Source organism: Mus musculus, chromosome 1, assembly GCF_000001635.26.
Source record: "Mus musculus strain C57BL/6J chromosome 1, GRCm38.p6 C57BL/6J".
Classification (NCBI taxonomy): domain Eukaryota; kingdom Metazoa; phylum Chordata; class Mammalia; order Rodentia; family Muridae; genus Mus; species Mus musculus.
The window spans coordinates 157,616,275-157,622,488 of NC_000067.6; the positions used below are offsets into that span (position 1 = coordinate 157,616,275).

The 6,214-nt window shown below is 40.5% G+C and overlaps 1 pseudogene; it reads left to right on the top strand.

Annotated features, from left to right (window-relative positions):
- Positions 1 to 596: 596 nt before the first annotated feature.
- On the top strand, positions 597 to 5,198 carry Gm34423 (annotated as a pseudogene).
- The last annotated feature ends 1,016 nt before the right edge of the window (positions 5,199 to 6,214 follow it).

Consider the following 6,214-nt stretch of genomic DNA (forward strand, 5'->3'; position numbering starts at 1 on the left):
GTATGCTCTCTTTGGCTCTTGTGTCTTGTACACTGCTCTTGAACTCATCTGAGATATATAATGCCACTTTGTGTCTCTTTATTCATAACTGCCTGTTATATATATTTATCTAAAAAACTGCTTTTAGAAAACTGGTATGTAGTCCGTAAAATATGTCATTCCATGGTGATTGTGAAATGCACTCATTTTTCATACTATTGTTACATGAAGATTTATTTTTCATCATATTAGCCTGGTTTCCTGTTTACTTTCATTTTTTGGTCATTTTTCTCTTCCTGCCTCACTTTGGACATCCCATGGTACCTATCTGCACTAAAATCTTCTCTTTGGAATTAAGAAATGCCTTCAGTTATGGGTTCCATAGAGTAAGTGTTCTGAAGTAGTATATGTCCATGGATATCTTAATTTGCTTATTCATTTTAATTTTATTCTTATTTTGCTTTCAAACACATAGACAATTTTATTAACACCTAAAAGAACAACCCCAGAGCAGGCAAGCTGTAAATTTTAGCAGCTTACCGGAAGAGGAGAATGGAGAAGAGAAAAAAATTAGAAGCCACATCATTTGAGTTAAGCTTGGATGAGGTCTGCTAGCAATGTGGAGGACAGGCAGCCACATGGTGAGTGGGGAGGAGGGCTTTAGAGGAATTCCAAGGTACCAGGGAAAGGTTGCATATCATAGAGCTATCAAAGGAGGCATGCTTCTCTGAGTAATTCCAGAAAGTGGAAAGACCTGTGAAACTACGGCTAGAGCTCTGTAAGCTTCTGTGCCAAGGGTGAGAGGGATTCTGGGAAGGAAAGTATATTATCCCATTAAAGCAGTAACTATTCTTTTAAACATGGCTTAAGATAAACCACCTTCCTAGGGATGGTCTCACCTTCCTCATGGGTAGTCTCTTAGCCATATCATTGATCTGACCCACTGGAATATTACTTCTCTCATTTTCTTGACCAGAGCGAAGATATTTTTTCTTAATGGGCCTTTACTGGTGATATTTCATTCTTGCCTCTGAAGAGATAACTCCAAAATCATTTAGGAGATGTGCTGAAGGTGGAGAATACACACACACACACACACACACACACACACACACACACACACATGCATATACATATCCATTGTTACCTTAATCTAGAGATCCAGCTCCAAAGCTGTTCTCCAGAGGGATTAATGCCTTGGTGGAATTTTAATTCTCACCTTCATGTGTGGTTTCTAGGCAGAGCTTCTCATTTAGGACTCTCAGTTTTCTCAGAGAGTGTATGTAGTCCCTGGCAAGTTGATCATGCTCCAGTGGAATGCCACATCCAAGAATATTTGGGCAACACAAATTGGTATTGATGGCCTTAAGAATAAAAGAAAGTTGGGTGGGTAGGGAAGAGCTGGTGGATATTGGAAAAGTTGCTCAATACTTATTGTATGAAAAATTCAAAGAACTAATAACAAAACACCACTACCACCACCACCACCACCACCACCACCACCACCACCACCATCACCACCACCATCACCACCAGTAGCAGCAGCAGCAGCAGCAGCAGCAGCAGCAGCAGCAGCAGCACCACCACCAGCAGCAGCACCACCAGCACCACCACCACCACCACCACCACCACCACCACCAAACAAGCCAACCAGCAATCAAACAACTCATCTAGAACTCCTATCCTGGCCTTCTCTTCTCTTCTCTTCTCTTCTCTTCTCTTCTCTTCTCTTCTCTTCTCTTCTCTTCTCTTCTCTTCTCTTCTCTTCTCCTTCCTCTCTTCTTCCCTTCCATTCTTCCTCCATCCCTCTCTCCCTCCCCCATTTTAAAGGTAGGGTTTTTTTTTTTTTACATAGTCCTTGCTATCCTGTAACTCACTCTGTAGACAAGGCTGGCATTGATATCAGAGATCTAGCTTCTGCCTCCTAAATTCTGGGATTTAAGGCATATCCCACCAAGCAAGAACTAAGATTCTCTCTCTCTCTCTCTCTCTCTCTCTCTCTCTCTCTCTGAGTTTTCTTCTTTTTTAGTTTATTTATTTATGTTATTTTAAATGTAGGAGTCATGCCAGAAGAGGGCATCAATCCCTTTAGAGATGGTTATGATCCACCATGTAGTTGCTAGTAATTGAACACAGAACCTCTGGAAGAGCAGCCAGTGTTATTAACCACTGAGCAATCTCACCATTCCCCTGAGGGCATTTTTGAACCTGTTGTTTTCAGGGTCCCTGCACTGAGCTGTCAATTTCTATCACCCTTTTAAATCATTCTCCCTTCTGATGAGGTAACCCAAATTGCCATTAGGATACTGGGACAAAAACAGATCTGGCTTACTTGAGCTGAACAGAGGCACTGGATATGACAGGGTATTCCTCCAAGAGGTCCATTTAAGGGTCCTAAAAGTATATTGGTTGTTATAACAGTCAGTTATGGAGTGGGGACAGGAAATCCTTGACTTGTGCCTGGATAGAGATATGAGTGAGAAGTGAACACAAGAGTTATTAGCATCACAAACCCTAGGCAAAGAACAAGGAGAGTTCAGAACAGAGGATATTTTAAAAGTGCTTATATATAAGTCTATTAAAATGTCCTGATCTCAGAAGACCATGTATCTACTTTTTGGCCTGCATGGCAGAGTCTGCTTTCAAGCACCTTGATAGTTGCTGTAGTTGCTAGAATCACAGCATGAAGTCCCATCCACATGAGTTCTAGAGAGGGAGAGAGAAGAAATATAACCACAACTTGTTGTTTATCTTAAAACTATAGAGGACCTGTTTCTCTCAACTTCAGGTAGGTGCTGTAGTGTTGAGTTGAGCCAAAGACATGATGTCTTATGTCTGGGTAGCATTTTCCTTATCAAGAAGAAAATGATTAGTGAGAGATAGTTGACATCTAAGTAACATCTCTTATGAATTTAAGTCTAACAGCTGGGCATTACAATCTCTTGAACTATTAAAATTACCAATTATTTTAGTCTTTGGTTATGCTTTTTGTTGGATGCTTAAGATCATGCAGGTGGCCAAACGTCCATTTAATTTTTTGCTGTCAAAGACAGTAGAGAATCTGATCCTATGCCACTAGAATTAGGAAGAAACTCTGGCTCCTCTAGATTCTTTTATCAGTTGCTCCATCTTTTGGGAATAAGTCAAAAAGCATTACTTGACTGTGGGTTTTCTTGGAAGCATTGAGGAAATTTCCTCTGTCTTTGTAGACTGGACATTGGTTAAAGTCCATCTAGTAGAGTGTCCATGGCTTCTTTGAATAAGAGGACAGATAAATCATCAAGGATAGAGGACATTTTGAGAAACATCTTTGTAGTTCCTGAGGACTTAGTTTTAGAGGCCAAGGGGGCAAAATACTGTCCTTTTCAGTCTCCTTGACCACATTGTATAGGCAGGCCTTTAAGTATGGCATTGACCACCTAGGTTAGGCATAGCAGCCTGGTATTTTTAGTACTATGCCATGTTTAGGAGAAGCTTGAGCAAAACCAAAACAGTTTAAGATACATCTTTACTAGACATAAATGTTGTCCTTTCAAGCGAATACATGTAACTGTTCCCAAGAAACAGTCAATAACTTAAGAGAACTCCATTGATTTAAGTAGAGGTTTAACCCTCATAAGGGTAGGCTTTATGCCCAGTGGTAGATGGTCAACAGATAATGAACTTAAAGCATCCTTGGAGATTCTTTGTTTTGTAATATCATTTCAGGGCTCCTTACTTAAAAAATATTTATCTTATTGTTTATAATTTGTATTTTATTTTATATACACACATATATTTTCTTCTCACTTTTAAAAATTATATAGATTGTTTGCATATATAACTCCCTATTTATGAGACTCCTGAGTATGTGAATGAATCTCTGTTCTTGTGCCTTATCCTGGGCTCTTTTTCTTCTAATTGTTTTGCTCAATTCTGATGTGTTAGTTTTTGTTTTATTTATTTATTAATTTTTTTTTTGGTTTTTGAGACAGGGTTTCTCTGTGTAGCCTTGGCTGTCCTGGAACTAACTCTGTAGATCAGGCAGGCCTCGATCTCAGAAATCCACCTGCCTCTGCCTCCCAATTGTTTTATCTGATTATATTTTATTTTTTTCCCATAGAATCCTGTTTGTTTTTCTTTTCTTTTCTTTTCTTTTCTTTTTTTCTTTTCTCTTCTCTTCTCTTCTCTTCTCTTTTCTTTCTTTCTTTCTTTTTCTTTCTTTCTTTCTTTCTCTCTCTCTCTCTCTCTCTCTCTCTCTCTCTCTCTCTTTCTTTCTTTCTTTCTTTCTAATTTGAAAAAGGTTTATATGACATCCTCAAGGTCACATTGTGACCTGGAATGAGAAATTACTTTATATTTCATAGACTCACTTTTTTTTAATTAGATATTTTCTTCGTTTACATTTCAAATGCTATCCTGGAAGTCTCCTATATCCTATCCCCCACCCCCCTGCTTTTGCTTTTCTAATGAGAGACAGAAACAGTGTGGGTCTGGATGGGAGGGGAGATGGGAAGGAACTTGGGGGAGTAGAAAGAGGGAAAATCTTAATCAGAATATTTCATGTGAAAAAATCTATTTTCCATAAAAGTAAGCAAAAGTAGAGTTTTGATATGGACATATTCAGCACTGGCCTTACAAATTTTAGGATCATATACATCGTCTGTAAGTCTCACTTTTACACACCTTCTGTAACTCACTCGGACCTTCATAACTTGCTAAGGCCAATTCTGCTTTCCTTTTCAGCTCTCTCATCCTTCTCATGGAAATCCTTCTTTTCTAAAGATGTTCATCCTTGTATCCTTTTAACATTATCCCTGCTTACTGCTACCCCTTTATTGTATTTCCATCTTAATACCACAAGACATAGTACACAACAAGTAAAAATACCATCTTATTCAAAGAAGGTTGAGTCCAAATTCTATACATAGGGTAATATAATAAATAAAGGTTACCCACACAGACATTGTTAAATAATGAGGCTTTAGAGGCAGCCCGCAGCTGGGGTGCGGACACTAGAGCCAAGCGCCCATTGCCTTGCCTCAGAAAATCGAGGAAATCAAGGACTTTCTGCTCACAGCCCGGTCAAATCTGTCAAGATCAAGAAGAACAAGGATAATGTGAAGTTCAAGGTTCGCTTTAGCAGGTACCTTTACACCCTGGTTATCACAGACAAGGAGACGGCAGAGAAACTGAGACAGTCTCTACCCCCAGGTTTGGCAATGAAGGAGCTGAAATGAACCAGACCTCTGCCTGTGACTATTAAAAACCCTGAAAAGTCGAAAAGGAAATATGAGGCTTTGTAAGCTCCCAGGAAAACTCCATAGAAACACATGAAAGTCAACCATCTCTTTGTGCTTTGTATACTCTACAGCATGATAGAGTAGCTGTGCGTTTGTGTTTGAGTGATTATAAGTAGCAGATCCATGGCAGCAACAGATACATAGCAAAAACATCATCAAATGCATGCTTACAACATCCTGGAGAAATTAACTGAAAGAGCCTAGTTGAAGCAATTATACCGGTGTTACAGATGGAGAGATCTTTTAGACAGAAAGTCTTCTCTGTCCTCTCCACGGGAGAGCATCCCAGTAACTGCTTCTAGTACCGGCACCTCATGTCACGAGGTAAATAATAGCTCTCTCTGTCGGAAATAGCTTAAGTTGTTTACTTTTAGGATATTTGGTGTCGTCGTCGTCGTCGTCGTCGTCGTCGTTCCCCCACCCCCCTATTGACTATGACAGTGGAAGTGGTGTTATAAATCCAGGACCCACCAGCCACTGTTGCTGTGAAGGAACCACAGTGCCAGATGACAGTGGCCCCCATTATTTTCTTGGTCTTGCCACAGAGGATCCTTGTGTGCTGGTTGATTTTAATTTTTGTCACTATTTTCTGGAGAGAGGCACTGCAATGATCCAGACCTTCTTGGTGCTTTTAGCCAGGTCAGTGATCGACCTAGGCCTGATCCTGGAGAGCTGTTGTTGCATTGGTGGCTGCTTTGGTAGGTAACCTGGACTGTCCTGTTTACACTTGCGGGGCTCGTCCATCCATCCGCACCACACATCGTAGCCATGCTATTCTAAACTGATGATAAATCCAGCTCCAGGGCGGACAGGGCGCAAAGCCGGGATCTCGCACAGATCTCAGGATCCAAGACGCCGGGCCAGATCTCCCTTGTGGAAGAACCATGGCGTTTCTTCCGAGGTGACTGTTAGATAAAGCAGCGTCTTCATGTTCTTCGTCAGAGAAAGAAGCA